This window comes from Castor canadensis, chromosome 13, assembly GCF_047511655.1.
Source record: "Castor canadensis chromosome 13, mCasCan1.hap1v2, whole genome shotgun sequence".
In the NCBI taxonomy this organism is placed as follows: Eukaryota; Metazoa; Chordata; class Mammalia; order Rodentia; family Castoridae; genus Castor; species Castor canadensis.
The window spans coordinates 118,664,717-118,673,090 of record NC_133398.1 but is presented as its reverse complement, the minus strand read 5'-3'; the positions used below and the strand labels follow the sequence as shown (position 1 = coordinate 118,673,090).

General features: G+C 36.6%; 1 pseudogene; it reads right to left on the bottom strand.

Moving 5' to 3' along the window:
- Positions 1-6,710: 6,710 nt before the first annotated feature.
- LOC109677197 (sorting nexin-3 pseudogene) lies at positions 6,711-7,818 on the bottom strand (annotated as a pseudogene).
- Positions 7,819-8,374: the final 556 nt, after the last annotated feature.

Below are 8,374 nucleotides of genomic sequence, written 5' to 3'. Positions count from 1 at the left end.
TCTTGTCTGACACCTTGTTCTGTTTTCTTCCTCCAGTATGTGTATTTGTTTTTCACATTTATTTAACATCTTGCTTTCCATCTCACCTCATGCTTCCATTCTAAATATTACCATTGTTATTATTACATGCTAAAAAACACTTAATTGCACACAGTACAGGGACAGTAACAACACCAATGACAATGACGGGAAGACAGAAAAAACAGATAAACCAGTTTCCCCACAGCAAAAAATTACTACAGGAACCAGAAGGGAAAGAAGAAAACAGGTACTCAGATCCAGACTCCAACAAAATGAATATAAACTATGCCAAAGGACCCAATGAAGCCCACAAGAATAGTTTAAAAGAAGACATACTACAGGTACTCAATGAGAATTTTATTGAGATGATACTGGATAGGGTCAACCAAAGTGTACAGAAGACACTCAAGAAATTCCAAGACAACAAAAAAAGAGAATTTTAAAAAAAAAAGTAGAAATAAAGGAATCCATAGAAGCACTGTATAAACACCAAAGTGAAAGAGAGAACATGATGAATAAACAGATAAATGAACTCAGGACAAAAATAGACAACATTAAAGAGGAAAACAGCCAGGATATGGAAAACATCAGAAAAAGAAAGAAACAGAACTGCAAAACAAAACAGAAGGCCAATCCAGCAGAATAGAACAAACAGAAGACAAAATCTCAGAACTTGAAGATGAAATGGTAATTAAAGGCAAAACCAAAGAACTATTAATTAAACAACTCAAGACCCATGAAAAGAAAATGCAAGAACTCACCGACTCCATCAAAAGACCAAACATGAGAATCATGGGCATCAAAGAAGGAGAAGAGGTGCAAGTGAAGGGAATGCGTAATATATTTAACAAAATAATAACGGAAAACTTCCCAAATCTAGAGAAAGATATTCCCATACAGATGCAAGAGGCCTCCAGGACACCAAACAGACCAGATCAAAATATAACTACCCCACGACATATCATCATTAAAACAACAAGTTCAGAAACTAAGGAAAGAATATTGAAGGCTGTAAGAGAGGAAAACCAAGTAACATACAAAGGTAAACCCATTAAAATCACAGCAGACTTCTCAACAGAAACATTAAAAGCAAGAAAAGCATGGGGCAAGATCTTCCAGGCACTGAATGAAAATGACTTCAACCCCAGGATACTCTACCCAGCAAAACTATCATTCAAAATAGATGGAGCAATAAAAGTCTTCCATGAGAAGCAGAAACTAAAACAATACGTGACCACAAAGCCACCACTACAAAGGATTCTTCAAGGGATTCTGCACACAGAAAGTGAAACACAACTTAACCATGAAAAGACAGGCAGCACCAAACCACAGGAAAAGAAAAAGCAAGACAGTAGAGAGTAACCTCAACTTAGGTACACACATTCAAACATTCAATCAACTAAGACAACTAAATGACAGGAATCACCACATACCTATGAGTACTAACACTTAATGTTAACGGATTTAATTCACCCATCAAAAGACACCATTTGATGAAATGGATTAAAAAGGAAGATCCAACTATTTGTTGCTTACAGGAGACCCATGTCACCAACAGAAATAAGCATAGGCTAAAGATGAAAGGCTGGAAGAAGATTTACCAAGCCAATGGCCCCTGAAAACAGGCAGGAGTAGCAATACTTATCTCTGACAAAGTAGACTTCAAACCTACATTGATCAAATGAGATAAAGAAGGACATTCCATACTAATAAAAGGGGAAATAGACCAAAAGGAAATAATAATTATCAATCTGTATGCTCCAATGTCAATGCACCCAATTTCATCAAACAAACCCTGAAAGACCTAAAAGCATATATTAACACCAACACACTGGTTGTAGGAGACTTTAACACCCCATTATCTTCAATAGATAGGTCATCCAAACAAAAAATCAATAAAGAAATCCAAGATCTAAAATATACAATAGATCAAATGGACCTAGTTGATGTCTACAGAACATTTCATACAACTTCTACACAATATACATTCTTCTGAGCAGCCCATGGAACCTTCTCCAAAATAGATCATATATTAGGGCACAAAGCAAGTCTCAGCAAATATAAGAAAATAGAAATTATACCATGCATACTATCTGATCACAATGCAGTAAAAGTAGAATTCAACAACAAAAGTAAAGACAAAAAATATGCAAACAGCTGGAAGCTAAATAACTCATTATTTAATGAAGAATGGATCATCAATGAAATAAAAGAAGATATTAAAAAGTTCCTGGAAGTCAATGAAAATGAAAACACAACCTACCAGAACCTATGGGACACAGGTAAGGCAGTCCTGAGAGGAAAGTTTATAGCCATGAGTGCATATATTAAAAAGACTGAAAGATTCCAAATCAATGACCTAATGCTACATCTCAAACTACTAGAAAAACAAGAACAAGCAAATCCCAAAACAAACAGAAGGAGAGAAATAATAAAAATAAGAGCTGAAATCAATGAAATAGAAACCAAAAAAACCATACAAAGAATTAATGAAACAAAAATTGGTTCCTTGAAAAAATAAACAAGATTGATAGAGCCCTGGCAAACCTGACTAAAATGAGGAGAGAAAAAACCCAAATTAGTAGAATCAGGAATGCAAAAGGGGAGATAACAACAAATACCATGGATGTCCAGGAAATCATCAGAGACTACTTTGAGAACCTATATTCAAATAAATTTGAAAATCTTAAAGAAATGGACAGATTTCTAGATACATATGACCATCCAAAACTGAACCAAGAGGAAATTAATCACCTGAATAGATCTATAACACAAAATGAAATGGAAGCAGCAATCAAGAGTCTCCCCAAAAAGAAAAGTCCAGGACCTGATGGATTCTCTGCTGAATTCTATCAGACCTTTAAAGAAGAACTGATACCAACCCTCCTTAAACTGTTCCACGAAATAGAAAGGGAAGGAAAACTGCCAAACACATTTTATGAAGCCAGTATTACACTTATCCCAAAACCAGGCATAGACACCTCCAAAAAGGAAAACTATAGGCCAATCTCCTTAATGAACATTGATGCAAAAACCCTCAACAAAATAATGGCAAACCGAATTCAACAACACATCAAAAAAGATTATTCAACATGACCAAGTAGGCTTCATCCCAGGGATGCAGGGGGGGGTTCAACATACAAAAATCAATAAACATAATAAACCACATTAACAGAAGCAAAGACAAAAACCACTTGATCATCACAATAGATGCACAAAAAGCCTTTGATAAAATCCAACACCATTTCATGATAAAAGCTCTAAGAAAACTAGGAATAGAAGGAAAGAACCTCAACATTATAAAAGCTATATATGACAAATCTACAGCCAGCATTATACTTAATGGAGAAAAACTGAAACCATTCCTTCTAAAATCAGGAACCAGACAAGGATGCCCACTATCTCCACTCCTATTAAACATAGTGCTGGAATTCCTAGCTGGAGCAATTACACAAGAAAGAGGAATAAAAGGAATAAAAATAGGTAAAGAAACTGTCAAAATATCCTTATTTGCAGATGACATGATCCTATACATTAAAGACCCAAAAAACTCTACTCAGAAGCTTCTGGACATCATCAATAGCTATAGCAAGGTAGCAGAATATAAAATCAACATAGAAAAATCATTAGCATTTCTATACACTAATAATGAGCAAACTGAAAAAGAATAAATGAAAATAATTCCATTTACAATAGCCTCAAAAAATATCAAATACCTAGGTGTAAACCCAACAAAAGATGTGAATGATCTCTACAAGGAAAACTATACACTTCTGAAGAAAGAGATTGAAGAAGACTATAGAAAGTGGAGAGATCTCCCATGCTCATGGATTGGTAGTATCAACATAGTAAAAATGTCGATACTCCCAAAAGTAATCTACATGTTTAATGCAATTCCCATCAAAATTCCAATGACATTCATTAAAGAGATTGAAAAATCTACCGTGAAATTTATATGGAAATACAGAAAACCACGAATAGCCTAGGCAATACTCAGTCAAAAGAACAATGCAGGAGGTATCACAATACCTGACTTCAAACTATATTACAATGCAGTAGAAATAAAAACAGCATGGTACTGGCACAAAAACAGACATGAAGACCAGTGGAACAGAATAGAGGACCCAGATATGAAGCCACAAAACTATAACCCACTTGTCTTTGACAAAGGAGCTAAAAATATATGATGGAGAAATAGCAGCCTTTTCAACAAAAACTTCTGGGAAAACTGGTTAGCAGTCTGCAAAAAACTGAAACGAGATCCATGTATATCACCCTATAACAAGATTAACTCAAAATGGACCAAGGATTTTAATATCAGATCACAAACTTTAAAGTTGGTACAGGAAAGAGTAGGAAATACTCTGGAGTTAGGTATAGGTAAGAACTTTCTCAACGAAACCCCAGCAGCACAGCAACTAAGAGATAGCATAAATAAATGGGACCTCATAAAACTAAAAAGCTTCTGTTCATCAAAAGAAATGGTCTCTAAACTGAAGAGAACACCCACAGAGTGGGAGAAAATATTTGCCAGCTATACATCAGACAAAGGACTGATAACCAGAATATATAGGCAACTTAAAAAACTAAATTCTCCCAAAACTAATGAACCAATAAAGAAATGAGCAAGTGAACTAAACAGAACTTTCTCAAAAGAAGAAATTCAAATGGCCAAAAAACACATGAAAAAATGCTCACTATCTCTAGCAATAAAGGAAATGCAAATTAAAACCACGCTAAGATTCCACCTCACCCCTGTTAGAATAGCTGTCATCAACAACACCACCACCAACAGGTGTTGGCAAGGATGAAGGGAAAAAGGAATCGTCTTACAATGTTGGTGGGAATGTAAACTAGTACAACCACTCTGAAAACAATTTGGAGGCTACTTAAAAAGCTAGACATTGATCTACCATTTGATCTAGTAATACCACTCTTGGGGATATACCCAAAAGACTGTGACACAGGTTACTCCAGAGGCACCTGCACACTCATGTTTATTGTGGCACTATTCACAATAGCCAAGTTATGGAAACAGCCAAGATGCCCCACCACTGACGAATGGATTAAGAAAATGTGGTATCTATACACAATGGAATTTTATGCAGCCATGAAGAACGAATTGTTATCATTCGCTGGTAAGTGGATGGAATTGGAGAACATCATTCTGAGTGAGGTTAGCCTGGCCCAAAAGACCAAAAATCGTATGTTCTCCCTCATATGTGGACATTAGATCAAGGGCAAACACAACAATGGATTGGACTTTGAGCACATGATAGATAAAAGCGAGAGCACACAAGGGAGGGGTGAGGATAGGTAAGACACCTAAAAAACTAGCTAGCATTTGTTGCCCTTAACGCAGAGAAACTGAAGCAGGTACCTTAAAAGCAACTGAGGCCAATAGGAAAAGGGGACCAGGAACTAGAGAAAAGGTTAGATCAAAAAGAATTAACCTAGAAGGTAACACACATGCACAGGAAATAAATGTGAGTCAATGCCCTGTATAGCTATCCTTATCTCAACCAGCACAAACCCTTGTTCCTTCCTATTATTGCTTATACTCTCTCTACAACAAAATTAGAAATAAGGGCAAAATAGTTTCTGCTGGGTATTGAGGGGGTCGGGGGTGGAGAGAAGGATGGGGAGGAGTGGATGGTAAGGGAGGGGGTGGGGGCAGGGGGGAGAAATGACCCAAGCCTTGTATGCACATATGAATAATAAAAGAAAAAAAAGAAATGTGCTGCTTCAGGGGATAACTAATTAGAAAATGATGCAGGTTTGTGTGTGTGTGTGTGTGTGTGTGTGTGTATTATGGACTATTGAAATAGCCTCCTTTTAATCCAAGGTCCTGGGCTATCAGTAGATTACATAGATTTTCTTCCCTCCTTTCTTGAAAGGTTTTCATGGTTTGAATATTGTTAAATATGTAGCTTATATTTAGAATTACTCTAGTTGTTTGATTTTTTCCTCTCATATTTACTTTTTATTTGATTTTTTTTTATTTTAAACTTTATTTCTTTTTATTATTGCTGACTCAGGGTTTATTGTGACATTTTCAAAAGCTTTTACAATATATAAGACTTGAATTCAAATCTTGAATTTGATTTAAGAATTCATTCCCTCCATCATCCCCTTTTACTCACCCTCCCCATATTTCTGACAGTTTCATCAGTCCCATTTTTCCATTTACATTCATGAGTGTATAATATTTCCATTATATTCACCTTCCTATACATTTTCCTTAGTTCCTTCCCCCTTCTACTGATAACAGTCTTCCACACAGGACCTGTTTTTCCTTCCTGTTTACCAATTTCGTTTAAAAAAGTCATTTTTGTTCATTTAAGAAGGCTATGCAGGCTATGTTATGGTGACATTTCCATGTATCTATGTGTTATAAACTGAATTGCTTCTTACCCTCTATTTTGTCTTCTTTCTACCTGAGCACTCTTCTCATGGTGATTTCAACAGGGTTAAAAATTCTATATTCATTTTTGTATAAGAAGTATATCAACCATATGCACCTTCTTAACTTTATTTTACCTTTTCCCTAAAGGGAGAGGGTCACTCTCCATTTAGTGACCTTCTCTTAGCTGTGTCCTATTTTTCACAATATTTCTTATATTTTTATTGGGTCTGTGTTCCAAATATGTGGCCTTTAATTTTCTTTTTTTTTTTTTGCATATCAGAAATGCATTTTAATTTTTATTTGAAAACAACTTAAATTTTTAGACAAATGATTTTAGTATATAAATTTTATTTTGTTTTTATACAGAATATAAAGATTTCCCTCATTAATCTTCCATGTGAAGGGTATTACAGGCCAGAAGGAAGATATGTTTTGTACCCCAATGTGTATCTTATGTGTGCAGCACTGGAAATGAATGGTGTAGTGCTCCTACACATAAATTAGATCAAGTGACATCACACATTAAAAAGGGAAAGAGAAATATTCTAGTTAATCAGATGCAAGAAGCAAACATGACACAAAAACTGTGCGAATAAGACCAAGTCAGTAACTTTAGTCAGGACACTGCAGATTATATGGGACAGCTCGTGAGGCTACAGTGGGCGCAACATTAAAACAGCAAGGAAAAGCTATTCATAGAGAAAGGTTGGAATGAGGGATTCTCACTAAAGCAAATTAACTTTTTGTCAACTGCCAAAACAAAACAAAACTGAGCATATGAGTGTTATTATACCGAAGGCAAGTTATACCAGTCTTGGTGCAGCATGCTAAGTCAGTTACAACTTCTTCATGGGGGAATGTGAATCACTAATGGTCATGTTTTTTGCTTCTTCTTGCCAAAGTTCAGGCATGCCTTATTTTAGAAGGGGTATAGCTTTTATCTATTATTTCATCTTGTAAAAACACGTGAAGACAACGTTCATTATGTGCCAGAGGATGACCAGCGACCTTGTTTATAAACTGCTCCAGCCCTTGCTTCCTTTCCTCAATAAAATTGTCATCAAATATTCCATCATCTCCTCTAAAAGGAAGTTGACACAAAAATGCTTTCCAGGGAGTGGGGGAACTACAACCTTACTCTCTCTTTCCAATTCACTTCGAAGCCACTCAAAGTCACTGTATCTTCTTCTCATAGTAGGTTCCTTCAGCTTGAAAATAGGAAGATTTGTCTTGACGTTGATTTCTTAGGTGGTGAAGCGGCCCCGGCCGACCCCCACAGTCTGCGGGCTGTTCACATCGATCTCCAGGATGTTGCTGGGCGGCCTGTAGGCATCATTCAGGTTCTGCGGCTTGGTGATCAGCCGCCGGGTGTCTGCCATGGTCTCCGCCATTTCTCAGAAGCCGCTGCCGCGGGCTCCCTCCAACCCTCCCTGCGTTCCACCAAGGCCGCCGCTGCCGCCCACCGCAGGGACACGGGCTCGCACCTGGCCTTTCGTTTTCTGAACCTGGTTAATTTCACATAAAATGATGTTTTCCAGTCTCATACATTTACCTGCAAATAACAAAAATTCTTTCTTCTTTGTGGCTGAGTAACATTCCATGGTATAAAATTTCCACATTTTCTTAATTCATTTGTCAGTTGTGGGTCATCTTGGCTGTTTCCCCAGCTTGGCTATTGTGAATAATGCTGCAATAAATATGGGTGTGCAGGTGCCTTTATTGTAACCTGACTTACATTACTTCAGGTATGTATATAGAAGGGGTATTGGAGGATCATATGGCAATTCTATTTTATATGTTTTGAGGAATCTAATGCTAGTTTTCATTGTGGTTTTTCTAATTTAGATTCTCACCTACAGTGTAGGAAGGTTTCTTTTTCCCCACATCAATACCAGCGTTTGTTGATGTTTGTGTTCTAATAGGAGTGATGTGGAGTCTTAATTTTGA